We start from the raw sequence: 18,808 nt of genomic DNA, 5'->3' as shown, positions 1-18,808 counted from the left end.
AGCAGTTTCATGACATATCAAATGTGAAGGCGTTTATTTAGTAATAGTTCAATGGAGTGGCTTGGAAATAAATATTAAATGCAAAAAAATGCAATGTGAAAGGAATGCAAGGGTTTGGTTTTGGTTTTTTTCCACTTTGTAGGTTTGTTACTCTTGCTCATTCAATCATTTTGAATCCCTCTCTTGCCACGGCAGATGTTTTATCTCCTCCATCTCTGATTATGTATATCTGACAGTTTTGAAGTCTTTGCAAGTATGACTTGTTTATATCATAATTTTTTTCTTTTATAACCTTCAATTTTTTTTTCCATTTTTATTCTGGTGGAAGAATATGGAAATGTACCATTTCAGCAAAAAGATATTCTAGACTGAGATGGTTTTATAATGTGAAATACTTTGAAACTGAGTGTCTGTCCTGAGAATAGAGAATCGGATCTTCTTGAAGCAGTTTTGACATATGCTGCTTGGCTTACCAGTTGTGCATTAGTGACAAACAGGATAGTTGAGAGTTTGCTGTTTTCTTTCAGAAGTGTCATATATGTGAAAATAGCACAGTGCTGTGGTAGTGATCCCATATGTTTGAGGGATCCCATATGAAAGGAAGGAATTGTGTGTTATGTGTGGCAAGCTTGAAAGTATAGGGCAATGTTAAAAAGAAGGGAAGACTGAAGAAATTAATTTAAAGAAAAATATATTAGGTGCATTTCAAAGTCCAGGAAAAAAAAATCCCACCTTTTTCCTCCTTTTTTTTTCAGTTTTCTGTTAGGAGGGTATGAAATTAAATATTTGGATTTTTAAAATTCATTAGTTTATTATCACGAGTGATAATAAACTGAAAGGGAAGGTAGTTCAGTATGCAGTGATTACATTGTAGAGCTAACCATTTAAATCTTGGTTTAAACCACTTGGATTGTTGTGTATTTCAGTGCTAAGTGACAGTTGTTTCCCCTAATTTTAATATTGAGTCATTTTGCTGAACCATTTTAAGGGTTAGGAAGGTAATTTTGAGTTCTGTATATACTGAACTGGAGCATATTTCACATATGGACTGTAGTTTTAAATTTTTTTTAAAAAAAATATTTCCAGTAGGGATTTATTGCAATTTAAAATAGCATTCACAGTTTTACTTGTTTGGGTTTATTGGGCTGCTATTAAAAGACAGAGCTGGCTAGCAAAATATAACCAGTTTAGAAATACTGCATCAGGGTTTTAAAAGTGATTTATTAATTCTGGCACCATTGCAAGGAAATAATTAATTTTCTGTAAAAATTATTTAATATGGATTGCTATATCTATACTGTGCATTGCTGATTTTAGTGTGCTTTAACCTTGCTTGTAGTTTTGAAAAAAAAAAAATCTACATTTCTTTCTATACCATTTTACAAAGTATTATTTAGTTCTGTGTGTTTGAGGGGAGAAAAAAGTGATTCTGATATTTTCCTTATTTGCTGAATTACCCTGTGTGTAGCAGAGCTGAGAAGGAAGCAAACTGCATAATATTTGTACACAAACCAGGGGGGTTATGTTGCCAGTGACAAAGTGTGTTGGAAGAGGCTTTCCAGGGCATTTGATAACTGTGACAGGAGACACATCTGTTAAATAGTTGAAAGATACAGAAGGAAATACATACCTCAGTTGAATCTAAAATGTGATAATTAATAAATGTGATAATAAGTGTTCTGTATACTGGTTGTCTACACAAGAATTATAAAAAATGCTTTAAAGGTTAGTTGTTTATCAGTGTATCAGCTAATGAAGTTCTAAGGTGGGGGGGAATAAAATACTTGTTTAAAATACCTGTTTACTGTGTTATGAATAGCCAGAACCATAACTTATGGGACTTTCCCTAAGGTGTTTGGAAAGTTTTTAGTGTGCTGTTATTGCAGCTGTTGTATTGCTATTCCTGGACTCCAGCTCCTAGAGTAAAGTGAAGGAGGGGGAAAATTCAGGGAATTTTATGACTGTGTTAATTCAATTCAGACTGTGAAATTTCCTCTGCTAGAATTCAGTTTTATTTAAGGCTTAGTAAATTCAGCATCTAATGTCTTGACCAAAAAAAGAAAAAAAAAATCAGCTTGTTTAGTGATTTATAGTATTCAACTGCAAGACTGAAGAAAAATGGATAAGGAGGCAATCCACTGTTCACACAGCATAGGTGCAAGCCTGTCTGAGCCAAAGATGTTTCCTCGCTGTTAGTGTGACATGGTTTGATGTGGAAGAGAGGTGGGAGAGGGGAAGGAGAGGGGAAGGCTGGCAGCCCAGGTGTAAGTTTTGGTGGTGTTATGTCCCATCTATTTTGTCTATACAAAAACCTGAGCTCTTCAGAATTGCCCTCTTTAGGTTGAAGCCCAGGAAAAGCAGCAAGTAGGACATGTCCTGGCACTGCTCTAGAGAAGGTTAATCCTGATTTTTAAAATGCTTTTCTGATTTGAAGGCTATAAACACATTTTGTGACACTTTTATGTTCAGAGTGAGTGCCCTAGTTTTGTATCTCTTGTTTGCAAGTAATAAATGCAAAATACCTTAGGTTTTTGCCTGGGTGCTGAAATGAAGTGGCTGATGTCACTGTATCTCTATTTGGAGTTGCTGATGATATTCTTAGATCAAATAAAAAGCAGGAAAGTATTTTTCCAACCTGTGGCAGGAGAATCCAACATTCCTGAGGCTTTAAAATAGAGCAGGTTTGGAGTTTAAAGATCTGAGGGAGCTGAGTGGGATGGGGGAAGAGGAGTGTCTATGGAGAAAGCAGAGAGATGTCAGCTCATGAAGCCTCTTGGAGACCCTGGTGAGCTGTCAGATCTGTCAAGAGAGGCACTGAGGAGTTCTTGTTCTGTGACAAAAATTCTGGTAAAATAGTTTCCTGAATTAATTTTTTTGGTTTTTGTTTTGTTTTTTGATTGTTTGTTTGTTGTTGTTTTTTTTTTTTTTGGGGGGGGGGGGGTTTGAGGGGTTTTTTGGGGGGTTTTTTTGGGTTTTTGTGGTTTATTCAGATGACATAAAAATGCTTGTTTTGCTCTTATTACTGACTGCTTAAATTTTTATTTAGAGCTAATTTATGAACAAATTTGGCTGCTTTTTAATAGCTACTGATGTCAACAAATGTGCCATGCTTTCAGGCTCATCCTAAGTCTGAAAAGACACAGTCCTCATTCTTGTACCTAAATCCTTGTCTCTACTGGAACATCTTGGAAGGACAGTGGAAAAGCAATCAGCTTTCATTTAAACCCACTAAGTAACAGTAAAATTTCTAATGCCTATTTGAGATTTAAACATTGTTATGTTGCTAATGCCAGAAGAGAGTATTTTGGAAGGGGAGGAACAATCTGACATTGAGTGGTAAAAGAAGTAAGTTATCTGGATTTAGTTTAGTTGTGTTGATACTTGTTCAGATATTTGAGTTATATGGTGTTGAAAACACTAAAGAAAAACAAGTAAAACTGACAGTACAATTCCAGTGCTGTGTTTTTCTGACCAGAAGCTGCAGGAACATTTTAAATGGGCAAGAGGATTAGGTTTCAGAGAGGTGTCTTTATATTTGGCCTTTGACTCTAATTCAAGTTCTCCTTGGGGAATCTTCAGTGACTTTCAGCAAGGCACTGTTTTTTGAGAAAAACTTGTATCATTGTCTTTTGCAGTCAGCATGACAGCATTTTTTTGTGGTGTTTATACAGGGAGATGGCATAGCCCTCTTTCTCCCTGCACTGGCATTCTTTTCTGGTTTTGTTTTCTTTTTCTCTGCAGCTCATAATATGGAAAAATTACAATATTTTAATTCAGACTAATGTGTGTATTCATAGTCTTTATTTTGAGTGATCAGCAAAGTAAATTAGTAAATATGTTTACAGATAAATTCTATCACCCTTTAACCAGTGGTATTTAGCTCTATTTTTTTTGCGTCTTTTGATTACAAAATGCAATCAAAATTTTGAGCTGTGAAGTGAAAACCTAAAAAGGCAAGATATTTCACATTAAAAGTTTATGACATTATACTTCTTAGAATTGTGTACTTGCTTTGAGATTTAAATTTGAAGCTTCATTTTTACCTTTTTGCCTGCTCTGATAGTTTAGAGTTATAATAGATAGTATGACTTACTGTCTACACACAAATGTAAATAAATACATGCATTTGGAAGAGGTAGTACTGAAACACAAGAAGAGTTTTGGGGGATGTAGACCAGCAGTCACCAAAAGTTCTTTGTGTAGTGGTATGACTAAAAATCAGGGTCAGCACTGGGAGAAAAGATGTGATTTTATGAGTATGACCAGTATTGATAACTGGGTGCACATCTGGTGTCCATGCTTTCAACACAGAGCTGCAGATTTGGGAGGAATGGGGAAAAGTGCCACGGAGTCATAGCTTAAGATGTAGTCTTAAAAAAGGTGACTTAAGGATCTCAATCATATATGTCTATCAGAGACAAGGAGGTATTTGTACAGGGGAATAATACTGCATGGTACAAAACACCTCTTTCCTCTAAAGGAGGTAAAATGTGAGAACATCAAACAGCTGCATGCTGAAGTCAGGCTGATTTAAATTAGAAGTAAGGCGCAATTATTTGTCTTTAACAGTGGGCTATTAATCATTGGAACAAATTACTGAGAAAAGTGGTGGGAACAGGCAATTGCCATAAATTATAACTTCCTGAGGAATTACCACAGGATTCAGTTATTGGTTTCACCAAAGAGGCATATTATGGAGCCCAAATACATTATCTGACGGAAATTGAACTCAAGAAGTAGCACAGGACATATAAGGCTGGGATATTATCAGCTGTGTAATACCAAAGCAAGGTCATAATAGTAAACATAGCTACAGCTCCATCATTTGTTTTTACTTCATAACAGTATCATTAAAGTGATTTGCTATCCTCTTGTCTTTTTTCAAGGAATGTTAAGGAAATGAAAGTTTTTGGATTTTCATACTCAGATGGAAATGAGGATAACACAAATTCTGCACCTTCACTTTTGCAAGGAGTTAGTATAATTTTGCTGTCAATATACTTTGGTATCTTTTGGTTTTATTAAATGTCCTTCTCAAATGCCAAATGCTAACTGTTGTAATGAGGCTTGTAAAACAGCAGGTTGCATAAAGCTTGGTTTCAAACCATTCTATTAAAGACAAAGATGTTTTTTTCCTGTGGACTATGTAATTTAAATCAATTTCTTACAAATCTGTAGATAACTTCCTCTTCCAATATTTCATATTTGGGAAGGTTCTATTAATTGTGTTAAAAAGAATTAAAATCAGCTCAGAGTGTTTTGTATCCTTTCTAAGAGAGATAGCAGTTTTCCTAGCAAGATACTCAGTCATGGTCTGATCAAAGTAGCTAAGCAAGAATGAGGGTTCAGAGCCAGCAACAACAAAGAAATCAACCAGACATTTCAAATAAATTTCCTTGAGAATTTTTGTGTCTAGAGACAAAATATCTGAATTTAAATGGAGAGCAGCTTGGAAAAAGAAAACCTCTTGCCAAGCTCCCCAGCAACTGAAGGAAACTTCATTTTATACACACTGCTTAATTAGGCAGTAGTATTTGTGTCCAAAAGAAGACAAGCAGTCTGTTGTCCTTTGGGTTGAATGCCTACTGGAGCTGTTACTTGAGGTACACATTCCTCAGGAGCCAAGCTGCAAGTAGAGCATGGATTACATTCTTTGCTTGGAAATTTCTATGGCTGTGGTGACTTTTTCTCTGAAGCCATTTTGAAGCTGGGCTTGGAATTCTCTCTTTTCAGAGTACCTGGCTCCCTTTCCTGCAGACTATGTGTCACTTGGATAAGCCAGTCCTGCAGCCCTGGCAGAAACACCCGATGGTAGATATGCTTCACTATTAAGTAAACTAGTTCACCCTCTCAGCAAATGGCTTGATTTAAATGCTTAGCTGTGAAAAATCATATATTCTGTTGCTCTCTTCAGTGTCTGTACAAAGCCTTTGCTCAAAACCAATTAATAGAGATTAGTCGTTTTGTCATAATGTTGAAGAAGCACTGCACTACCATGGTACTGTAGCTGTGAGGAGACTGAAAACATAAATTTCATTAATCATACTGGTGATTGCAATGTCAGCACAGCTGGCAAGATGATATTAGCGAATTTCTTACACAACTCCAACATATCTGATATTTTTCTAGATGTTAAAATGGGCTTTATGCCCATGTACATTCCTATAACTGTTGGCCTTTTCCATCTTTCTTATAATTTGATTAAGAAGCTCTTACATGCATCACTGCACACTTATGATGATTGACTTCTGTTCTTGGATTCTATTATAATGTTCAGTAGAAGTAAAATCTGACCCAAGCTCTTTAAACAAACAAAACAAAACATCCATCAACAAATTTCTAGTAGATATGTATGATAACCTAAGGATTATTAAACAGGGTAAGTCCAACTCATTTTGTTTAAATGTCTGCCCCTGTCTGCCCTATCTTTAAATAGTGGTGTAAAATAGGCAGATTAAAGTACAGTGACTTTCTCTGTTCTTTAGCATAAAATCATAGAATCATTTAGGTTGAAAAAGACTTAAGCTCTTCAAGTCCTACCATAAACCTAACACTGCCAAGTCTACCATAAAAACCACAGCCCTAAGTGCCACATTGACATGGTTTGCAAAGAGGAGAATTGAATTTTTCTGTTCAACTTTATTTTGTACATTTATCTTAAATACTGCAGTTAAAAATAATATTTTTAATATTAAAAGATGCTTCTGGTATTCTGTGAACTGTAAAGTTGTGTGTCAAACAAAGTGAAGCTTGGTGAAATTTGAGTGAAGAGCCTTGCCATCTAATAGAAGTCAGTGCCAAATACTGTGAACCAAGATCAAAAAATAAAAAAAATCTGATGCTTTCTTAGGGAATTTTGGAATTCTCTGCTTTTCACCAAATATTTGGAAATCAGCTCAGGCACTGAAGTCACATTCATATCTCCACTCCATCTGCCATGACTATTGTCCTGAGAGAATGTAGAATTTACCTTGTTGGGGATATCCAGGAATAGACTGGACCAGTTCCTGAGCAATCTGATACAATTGCTTTGAGGAGGAGATGGGGTTTTATGACCATCAAAGGTCTCCTCCAAGGTGAATTGTTTATGGTGCCATGATTTAATCTGTCTTCCAAATATCCAAGTCAAAAACAACAAGTGAAGGGCTTCTGGGAAAGGCAAACATGCTTGGGGTTTTTTCATGGTTGGTTTTTTTGACTGTTAGCACATGTCCTTGTTTCAGCTCAAGTTAATAGTAATATTGTAATTTTGCCTGAATATTAAAGTAGCCAGGGAAATTTGAAAGGCAAGAGCAACCATAACTTCAAGGTTCAAATCAAGGCGAGGGGAAGAAGGTGGTTGTGGAGAGTATGGCCAGTAGGAGAATAAAGCTGGCACCACAAGCTGGTATTAATAGATATGGAAATAAACAGAATTAGCTCAAGAAACTGGGAAAGAACCCCAAAACCTCCATTGCTAGTCATAAAGGCCTTTAAACAAATTCTAAGGAATTTTATATTTTTAGGCATTCTTCTATGTTTAGGCATTCTGTAGATGCTTAATTCTGCAAATTATCATGTTTGTTGATAAGGGTTATGTGCTACTGTCTTGATCGTGGTGACAAGAGGGGATAGTAGTAGATTGCATATGTGCTTGTTATGTCAGTCTTCAAAACGTTAGCAGTAAGATGGGGTACCAAAAAAAAAAATAAATAAATAAAAAAACAAACCTGGCAGATACCCAGGGGAATTTTTAAGTCTTTCAGTAATAAGGTGAGATATATGGATTGTTCTTCTATTTATTTTTAAACATTTACTATACTCAGCAATAAATCTGGTTTAAGTGACAGTGTAATGCTGGTGTCCAGCAATTAGCCTGCACTTCCAAATTAATACTGCATTTACTTGTGTGGCCTTGACTTGGCTAATTGGCTGCCTTTCCTTCTTTGCATTCTGTTGTGAGGATATGATGACAGTGATTCAGCATGTACAACACAGGCATAAAAAAAATAATTTAATGCTCCACTTACTCAGCAGGCGTGATTGACACTCTCTTGGGTGACTGCTGCAGTAGAGCTGGTTGGGGGAGCACGTTGGCACATGCTTTGCTGTAACAGTGAAGCCAAGACAACTGTTCTAGTACAATATCTTTTTGAAAGTCAGAATGTGGTAAAATTATTGAATATGATTGACAGCTTGAAGTAGATAGCGCTCTAGATGGGTATCAAGAACAAGAAAGCACGTAGTAAATGGTGATGATTCCTGCAAGCAAAGAGCTGATCCTTTACATTTGCATGTGAGTAAAAAGTAGATTTGTTTTGTTTGCATTTGGCAACACTATCAGTTCTTTATAAAGTAAAATAATTTGCTCATTAATTAATAACTTTTTATGAAATCACATGATTTTGAAAGCAGGGTAAGTTATTATCCACAGCATCTAGGATTGTTTTTCATTTGCTGAGTTTGCCACCTTTTTGTGTTACAACTCGTCCAGATTTACTATCAACAGAAAATTCTCCAGGATCATTTTGCATTAACATTTTTGTTAATGAATAAGCCAGAAGTGTTCGGAGGAAATTTCTCAAAAGGAAATTGTTTCTGAAATGAATTACTTTCTTTTACTGTAGGTGAATTATTTTATGTTTTCCACGTTTCGGCTTAGATAGGAAGGAACAGTTTGGTGGAATACTAAATGGCTGAAAGTGAAGCAACAGGGCAATTTTCTGAGAGTATTTTATGCAGCTAAATGGAAAAGTATTATTTGAATTTCATGGTCTGTTTTAGAAAACACTTCCCCAGCTTGCTAGCGCCTCTGTCAGCAAGGCCTTTTCATTGCTTTTGTTTTCTTTTTGCAAGGACCCTCTATCACAGTGGCTAAGACGGGCTTGTGAGCTCACTTTTGCAGGGCCCTGCTTATGTTGAGGCAGCTCCAGAAAAAAAAAGGTTTGCAGGATTTGGTCCCATTTCCCAAAATAGGCTTGCAAACTTTTGCAGCCGCATGGTATTAGGAAAGAGAGATGATACCATGACAATTTTGCCCAGACAGCAAGACAATATGAAAAGCAAATATTCCTTATAATCCTTGCCCTTTCTGAAAAGAAAGTTTTGAAAAACTTTTCAGAAAAAAAGGCTCCTCTCTGGAAATTATCAACTTAGGGCTGTATCCTCTAATGAAAATGTCATGACTGTTCCATTAGCAAATCATGGACAGTGCTTTGCCTGCTGACACAAGAATGCATTTTTTTTCTCACTGGTACATCACATCAACGGACAGTTGAATTGAAATTGGGGCACTTGAAATGCACAGAAAGTTGTTTAAAATATCTGTAAAGAAATATCAAATTAAGGTATTAAGAGGATTATTCATACAGGTACAAGTATTAGGCTGTGGCAGTCACTTGGCAGTGGTGATTGACCAATATATTGGAGTTTTCTTAGTCATTGGAGTTTTCTTGGTTATATTTAGTCAAACTTTGGCAAATGACTGTGTGACTTAAGCAAAAAAAAATTCATTGAAATTCAAAAATGGTACAATTTCACTATAGACAAGTAGCCACTTTAGAAAAGAATTTTCGCAATGTCTGCTTACCAGCATTTTTAGAATTCTACATACCATTGAAAATGGTTTCTGATTTTATTCAAAATTTTAATGTTAGAGCAATTCTTCTTTGCTTCTTTATTTATTCCCCAAAGAAAACTATCAATTTGTGTTATTATATTTGTATGAACCAATGAAGAAAATTAAGACAATTCATTAAATTAATTTCCAACTGCTTAGAGAAAACTTTTCTGTACAATAGAAGCTACAGGTGTTGTCATTCAATGTTTAAAAATAAAATCCCTAGATTGTTTCACTGGTGGGACAAAATATATACAGCAGAGGGATTGTATGCTACTGTGTCACTTCTGGTTTTAAACAGCTTAACGAATCTGTTTCATCCAAGGTTTATGCATTATATAAAATATCTATATACTATATGTACATTGTGTGACATGTAGTCTTGTGTTATTGATTTTGTGTTAGGGGCTAGAGTAAGGTTCAACAAAAAGTTGTTATTGGGTTTTGCCACACAAGCACAACATTGTATGTGTTACTTTTTGGGCTGTGACGAACAATAGAAACTCAAGGCTTTGTGGATTGCAGGCAGCAGGATGGAGGACGGGTGGTTTCGACCAAGGCCCAAGGGGCAGCAGAAACCAGATGAGGCAAAATGGAAACAGGAGAAAATAGGATTGAGACTATTTCAGTAGGTGTGAAGAGACAGAGAGGATGAATTTTGATGGATGTTTTATCTGCATGTGGTGAAGTGAACATATCTGCCCAGGTCTGTGAATGTGCATGCATACATACAAATGTATATTCAGGTTTTAAGTGGGTGACATAAGTACTGCCTGAAATTTTCACTTCTTAGTTATCAGAGGTGAATGTGGCCTTTTTCCCCAGTCTAAGTACTTTGTGCTTACTATTTATTTATTATAGACTGCATTCCACATATATTCAATTATTTCATGTGATGGTATTTATGCTTCCTAACTTGGAGGACTGAAATTTTTCTATACAAGAGAAAGAAACTGAAGCTTTAACACTATCCGTAGAAAATTCTTGTTTAGCTTATTCACACTGCTCCAACTTAGTAATTTTGCTTAACACTCATTACATCCTAAGCTCCCGAATATATAGTTTGTAAACAAAACCATAAAAAACATGTTTATGAATGCGTATTGGAAACAAATGAACAATATATCACCTAAGCAATAATGGCGATTTATGTTCAAATAAACGTTTGTAAATGCTTTCTTCATGGCGTTGCATAGTTTGGTTCACTGTTAAGGTGCGTAAAAAGTGTATACATGTACACACTGCATATTCTTTATAATATAACTATTATTGTTTTAGATGATATCTTCCATTCTTCTTTAACATAACCATGCAGATATTTCAAGTCAAAGGTTCATTTTTTCACTAATAGTTTTGTAAATTACTTTTCAGAATTAAACTTGATAATTGTAGTCCTGAACAGGCCACCTAGGAATTTTGTACTGTCAGACTTCCCCTGTGTTTACTCTTGCAGTCTGATGCTTGTTGACATGCTGATTTGTATTTTATACCATCAGATAGGTTTTGTTGATTTGGAAGAATGAGATTAAAGAGAACATGCCAGCTTTTCCTCTCCCCCCTAGACCCTATAGTTCCTTTTGATTTAAACTCAGATTTAAAGAGCTAAGGTAAACAGGAGAAGTCAACAGAATTTATTATCAAGGGATGTCTAATCTCTGAAACTAATACAAGACTTTGCAGCTATTGATTACATGCTAAGGATGCATAAACTGTTAATCATGCATGGAGGCAACAGAATAAATGTGCTATCAAGAGAAAATGGGCAAATAATTGTCAGTAGTGCAGTTATATTTATCTGTTTACTGCACCTATGATGCAGGGACAGCTGTGTTTTGCATCCAAAAAGATAGGTTCTAAAAATATATTGCATATCTCCTCATTGCTACTGATACTAGTGTAGTAGAGCTGATTATCTAAGTAATAATTCAGATGTTTTCTTCAGCTCCCTGAAGTATGTGGTCAATAACAAATTTGTAAGCTGGCTTAATAAGTGAAAGGAGAAAAAACTCATAGATTTTCATGCAATTGCATTATAACCTTTGCACCAAAATAAATCTGTAATGCTAACACAGTATAAATACAATAGTTTCATTTATTATGGGTTTATATTTCACATGACAAACAGATGGACATACTAATGCACAAAAAGTTAATTCTTTTTTTTTGTTTGCATCCATATTTGTTTTGTATTGTCTATGTGTCACACATTTGAGAAGGGAGATGCCCAGCAATCCCTATGATTTTTATCATGGGAATATGTACCCGTTAATTATTTTTCTTTCTTGTCAGACTGCAGAAAAGACTTCAAATTGTACTACTTCTGTCAACTTCATTAACTTCTTCCTTTGGTGTTCACTATTTCTTAATGCTTCTAAGTTTAAAAAGATGGAAGGCCTGAGTTTTCAAATGTGGCTGCCTAAAAGCAGGTGTCTTAAATGCTGATGTGAAACAAGATTTTTCAAAAAACAACAAACCAACAGTAAAAAAAAAAAAAAAAAAAAGCCTAAAACAAAATAATTGTAACCAAACAAAAAACCCTCCTACCAAGTACCTCAGTTAGACTTTCCAGCTTGCATTTATCTGCGTGACAGATATCCTGTTTTTTTGTAGATTCTGAGAATGAGGGAGTTCAGGTACTCCAACAGTGGAACAGTATTTTGTTCCAATAACATATGAGAAGGGCATATTGATGCGTTATATCATCCTGCATCAATATTGATCCAGTTGGTAATATAATGTGGTGTGATTTTGGGTTGGAATACACATCAAGTAGGAAGAGGAGAGTGCTTGACTAAAGATAAGTAGTTCATGAACTATCACTATGTAGTAAGAATTGGGGCCAATACTGATAATTGTTTTATGCCTTTACTTCAAAGCTGTGTTTAACTCTGCTTGGAAATGGTCAAAATTCTGCCAGTTACAGAGAAGGACCTTGAACAGAATTTGCAAGAATTATTCTGTCATACAGACTGGTTTATGCAAATCAGACTGAAATGCATGGCATTTTGGGGATGTCTGAAGGATCTTCCATATTATCATCATATTGTTAAATAATGGAGTTATTGGGAGTTAATCTGAACTAAATTCTCTTGGACTTGTAGGTTAATAATCCTTAAAACTCAGGGGCTTCATCATGGATATTCTAGTACAGCTCACCTTACCTAGGGATTTTTGTTAGCTTTGTTCATAGCATAACTTAATTACAGTTTGCTCCTTTGACAACAGCATATTACCCCCAGAAGTGCAGAAGTTATCACAGTTGATGTGCATAGTTCTTGCTGAGGCTGTGGTTGTGTCTTGAAATATTTAATTCTAGTTTGGTCCTTTTTAATGAGTCATAAACTTCTCTGTTCAGCAGTCCTAACCAAGTTTATGATGTGGGGAATTTAGTAGCTGTATAAAAAAATCATTTCTGCCTGATTCATCATTTACTAATTGAGAGCAATGCAGCTGAAATGAGCAAGCAAGAAATCTTTGTTTACTGTTTTCTTACTGCACTTCTGACAGCTATTCCTATGTGGGTTGTGCTTCCTTCAGCTCTTTTCCCTCTTACCTTTCTTTGAGATTCTTGTCAGGGGTCTTTCAGAATAATTCTTCACAGCAACAGGACTGTAACTTTTTTTTTTTCCTTTGAGTTTTGGGAACATTTTGGTTTTATAGGACCTTGCATGGACTGAGAAAGGAGCAACAACCATGGTGATATCTTAGAATAATCCTCTTTTGTTTCCCACATGCCAAGGAAAGAGTTACCCTGGAAAGGTCAGGAGAAGCCAAAGGACAAGGGGGGGCTCATGTTCTCATAGAAGAAAAGTCTGGGAAATTCCAGTGGCTGTTCAGACTGAGAATATTGGAAGAAATATAAGGGCTTCTTTCTGTCTTCGTAGTTTTTGTTTTACTGATAAAGGCAAGATAATTAAAGGAGTCTTGGTGGGAAACAGTGTACTTTAAATTATGGGGTTATTACCTGTACTTTTTAAATAATGGTCATAGATTTGCTTTTCTATATGAGAGTTTTCATTTAACATAGGCCTTATATCTCTCCGCGGTTCCCTCAAATGCACAAATTATTGCACCTTCCAAGTCCAGTTAGTTTTCACCTGCAGTGTCACCAATTAAGGCTACCTGGGTTGCTTTTAAACTTGATATGAATTTCAGTCAATGTGGTTAAAACAGAAATTCGAAGTCAGCTCCTCAGTGTAATGACAGACTAGAAAGAGTTCAAGGGGGAGGAAGGATTCAAAAGCCAACTGTAATTAAAGAATTGAATACACAGACAGTGTATAGACAAGTTATGTTGGTTTTTGAGAAGTAACATCTTTATCTGAAATGTTTGTGCTTTAAAATTTGTCCAGTTGTTTTCCATTTCATGTGAACAAATGTGCATTCTGGTTGCTTGTCAGAAGATGTAATTCCCCCACCTCTGCCAGGTATGTGGAAATTAAACTGTCCTGCAGTCAATATTTAGGATTTCTGAGGAAAGGCAGCAAAAGCAGAGCACATGTCACACTTTGCTAGACTCTTTGTAAAGGATTTTTTCATAGCTTTTGGAGCACCTGTTTGTCTCTGACTGACAGTAGGCTAATACATATTATCATTAAAAAGAGGTTCTGAGGAAATGGATGCTCTCACCTTGCAGCTTCTGCAGCTGTGAAGGCTTTTGTTTTCACTCCCATTTCTGTGTAAGTGAAGATAATCTCTACAAAGAGGCTTGATATTGACCTGTCATATCACATGTTGCTTATCAAGCACTAAAGAAATTGAATTTCATTTTATCTGTTATCTGGAGAGTCTTATTAAATCATCCTGCAGTTGAGAGGTTGTATGGGGTCAACAGGTTCTGTCTCTTTCACCACGTATCCCTCTATTGTTAACCTTTGGAGAATTACTAAAATGTTCTTTATTTTATCACATAAGGTTGGGTTAAATCTTCTTGATCCAGAAATTGTTGTGATTGAGTGCCACATGCATGTAATTCTTTTGCAGGGTTTCTGGATAAGGATTGAGGACTTGGTAATCTGTACAAACGTAGAGATCTCTTATCATTCTGGTTTTCCTGTTGTTTTGATATTTTCCCAATGCCTCTGTTATTAATTGGTTCAATGAGGCTAAAACCAGTCAGATTGGATAATAAATCTGAGTCATTGGGCACTTGGTAGCATTTGTGTGCCAAGACACAAAGTAAGGGGTGAGGAGGAGGGGGATAACAGAGATGGGTATTGCCAGGTGTCAAAAGCAAAGGGCAGAGGGAGAAGCTGGCTGTAAGTAGAGGTGGAAATGGGATGAAGGTCGTAGCAGCAGCCGATGGATATAGAAGGTCTGGCAGAAGGGAGCCTGTCATCATTAGAGGTGTTTGTGAGAATCTGAAGGTCAACCTTGCCACCACCACTACCACTGTCACCACCAAATCCTCCATATGCTTCATTGCTGGGTTTCTGTTCGAAGATCTAACTCTGGCAGTCAGGATGTTCATATCTGAGTGCTTGATGCAGTCACAGGATATTGAATTTCCTGCAACAACAGAAGTCCTGTATACTTTCTGCTGTCACCACAAAAGAATTCCCTCCAGTCTTTTATCTGATAGAGAAAAAGGCTTGAAAAAAATAAATAAATTATGAATATCATCTTCCAAAAAATTTAAATTTTAAATGCAGGATTTAATGCAAAACAAAAAAAAATGCTGTTTCATTCAAATTTGAACCTCTCAATCAAGAAATCTTTCTAAAAGAATAAGCCAAATTATTGTTTTTTACATAACATGTCCTTATGCTCAGATATTCAATCAGTGTCTGAGCACTGTTATGCTTTTTCAAACTTGTTCTAAGAAAACCTTTAAAAAAACCTCACCAAACCTCTTTTTAAAAAAGGACTGGAGTGTAGGATTGGAGTTAGAATTTGGGTGGAAGCATTGGCACATACATTGTACCTGAGGTTTATGAATTGCTGCAGCTAGCTGTCTGATGGCCACCAGTGACCTGGCACTTGGGTTCAGCTTTCTTGTGGCCCTGGCAGTAATTTGCTTTGTAGCCTTGAACAAGCTATTAACTTTTTTTGTGCCTCTTTCTCTTCACAGAAAAGTTTTAACACCACTTACATGTTTCATAGGGGTAATTGGTAAATTAATGTTTGAAAAATATTGAGTGCCTTCTGCCATCATTTTTGACACTCCAGTGGACAGGTTAGGGATTGAGCGGGTATTTTGAGAGCATCTTATTTCTTCTCTCTTTGTCATAGGATTCCTATTTGACACAGGTAATTCAACAAAGAAGTAAGAATTCATGGACTTGAAAGTCCATGTATTTTGGATAAAAGTTATGGACGTGACTTAAAGAGGAAGGATGGAAAGAAAACTGGAAAGACAAGATGTGAATTGAATTATTGGGATTTGCTGTACTCAAACAGTATCAGAAAATCAGAAGAGAATGCATTAATTGAAATAAAATCCCTGTAGGACTAAAGAAATGTTTCAGTGAAATGCAAACCCTAAATTGTGGTGGGAAGTGGAAAAAAAAAGAGATGAACACTATTTACTCCCATCAAGATCAAAGCTATTCTTAATGAGATGGTTGAGATCTTTGGGAAGCCTACTCAAAAATTCAGTAGTGCTTTATCTGAGAAAAGTAATTATTCGAAGATTGCTTTTCACTGAGGTGTTACAGATGGAGACTTTGTGGTGTGGTAGTTTAAAACAATTGGTCTTTACCTCTAGAGATTCCCAAGATGAACATTGCCCAGAAGAAAGAGTAAAATTGTGGTTTTAAAGCATCGTTTTAGGAGCAGTGGGACAGTTGGCAGAGTTTACTAAAGCTGTTGAGAGACTCTGCAGACTTAATTACCATCTCAATATTGCAGAAGTTGTTTAATTTCTGCCAAAGAAGGGAATAGTTGTGAGAAAGCGAGATCACACTCTGTCTTTCATTCTTTCCTTTTTGACAGGTGAATAAAGGATGCTTTTCAGTATCTCTTCTGATGCTGTGACACATTTGTAAAATTTGCATAGAATTGTAAAATAATTTTTCTTTAAGTTTAACAAAGCTTTTATTTTTTCTTCTTCTCTCTTTAAAATGCTGTGCAGCATAGTGTAAAGGCAGTTTAAGTCTTTCATGAGAGATGCAAGATGAAAATGTTTTCTGTTATTGATTGCTTGGCTTCAAAAATTAATCGTTTCAGACTTCATGGTCAGACACCAGGTGTTATTTTGTTTTAATTCAAATAAATTTTGAATTCAGGTTTGAATTCCATCTCTAGTGGGAGTGGTTAGAAGCACAAACTGTAGCAAGAGAACAAAGAGGAAATTACTAAAATGAGAAAAGCCATTCCATTTCAGAAGGACAACAGCCTATAACACATTTCCTTGGTGAAGGATATGTTTATTCTTCTAGGCCTCAAACTCTAAATCAGAGTATGTATAACTAAGTTTTGCACTGTCATTCATATGAGAAAATGATTTAGTGTATATATATATATAAATAATTTTGTATTATATATCATATATATGTGTATATATTGTATATATACAATGATTTTGTGTGTGCGTATATATATATATACACACATAAACATGTATGTATGTATGTATGTATGTGTGTGTCTTAACAATTCTCTTCCTTCATGGCACTCAGTTTCAGTTTTTCCCCAAGTGCTTGCAGTAGCCAAGGGAATACTCATTCTCTGAAGACCCTTATCAGCTCCTTCAGTAGATCTACAATGTTGCTACTTTTTTCTTTTGATGACCACCTCACACGTCTCTCTACTTGCTAAAGCACCAGGCACTGTTTTCTCTATAAAACCCTGTTTTTTTTCCCTCTCTTCACGTCTCTTATCTCTCAAGGACCTTTTCAATGCTATCTTTCAGTTTCAAATGTCTATTGTTACAATACACTGTGTTTAGAGGGCTACTCTCCAGGAAGTCTTCTTACTTAATTGCATTTTTCACTGTATATATGATAAATAAAGTTAATGGCAAAGGTAATATATGTGCTTGTTCAAAATGAAGAAAGGATAGATCATGACAACAAATAGGTGTAATTTTTAATCCTTGACATTCAGCATGTTGCTAGGAATACCTTTATGTTATATTTAGAATTCTGTTGTTTTGATGTTTGAAACTAAATGTTTGCAGTTTGTCTGGCAAACTGCATGCTGAATACATTACACAGATTCACATTTCCTTATTTCAATATACCATCTGTGCTTTTGGCTGGTTTTTGCCTTGTTGGAACTCATGCAAGTTACAAAGAACAGTTATGCTCAGAAAGAGAAATCCTATATTTCCCTTCCTTCAACAATCTTGGATGTTTTGACCTTAAACCAGCAAGGACATAAGGCTGAAGCTGTATCAACCACAGGCTTTATTTTCTCTGGTGAGGAAGCATGCACAAGCAGGGTATATTTTCAGTGAAACTCTTGTATATACAGACATGGTCATGATTTTCATTGTGTAATCAGTTTAATTAAGTTCAACGATAAAAGTTACCCTTGCATGAGGAATGAATGCACTAGAGAGACAGTGAAAGATTGATGACAGCTTGGGGAGCATCACGTTCTCTGCTGGTGCAAATGCACATGAGGAGAGCAGCTGAGCTTGGGGAGCAGGTCAGAGATTACCTGCTCAGAGTAATCATGGGTTTGGGGTTTTGAAGGAATCAGGATACGATGCAAACATCCCAAAGCACTTTTTTGTGCTATTTCCGAGGTGTTTTGCTTGAATGAAGAGCTTCATTACTAAAATAATAAACACTAATTAATATCTGCATCGTTTTTATAACTGCTAGTTTAGTAAGGTAATTAGTATAATTAGTATACACCGTTGCTTGGTGGCATGATAAATCATGATGTAGTAAATGTTCACTCTTTACCATTATGATGTATTATCTAATTTACTCAGGAAAAAGGAAAAGAGTAAGGGGGAATCGAGAAGGGAAGCCAGTAGTGACAGCTGGGTGGCCTTTTGGTCACTCTTCTTGCATCTGTTGCCTGTATTCTCAATTGCTTTGAATTGCTCCACTGATAATTAACTATTCCTTTTCTTACTATTGCTGTCTCCATCACTGATTACAGCCAACAAAGACAAGACAAATAGGAATGAAGTAAAAAAAAATTTAGGGAGCATTTTCTCCTCCTGTACAAAGGATGATACTTGCCTGTTTGTTGGGTGCTTCCTTTACTCTCACATTCCTGAATGCACCATCTACCAGCTATAGTTCAGAGACA

General features: G+C 35.9%; 1 protein-coding gene across 8 annotated transcripts in view; it reads left to right on the top strand.

Annotated features, from left to right (window-relative positions):
• The window catches only part of PTPRK (protein tyrosine phosphatase receptor type K), a 380,562-nt gene that overhangs the window by 268,893 nt on the left and 92,861 nt on the right, over positions 1-18,808 (top strand). The window lies entirely within an intron of this gene.

This window comes from Onychostruthus taczanowskii, unplaced genomic scaffold (assembly GCF_017590055.1).
Source record: "Onychostruthus taczanowskii isolate IOZ18803 unplaced genomic scaffold, ASM1759005v1 scaffold8, whole genome shotgun sequence".
Classification (NCBI taxonomy): Eukaryota; Metazoa; Chordata; class Aves; order Passeriformes; family Passeridae; genus Onychostruthus; species Onychostruthus taczanowskii.
This window is presented reverse-complemented; position numbering and strand designations above follow the sequence as displayed.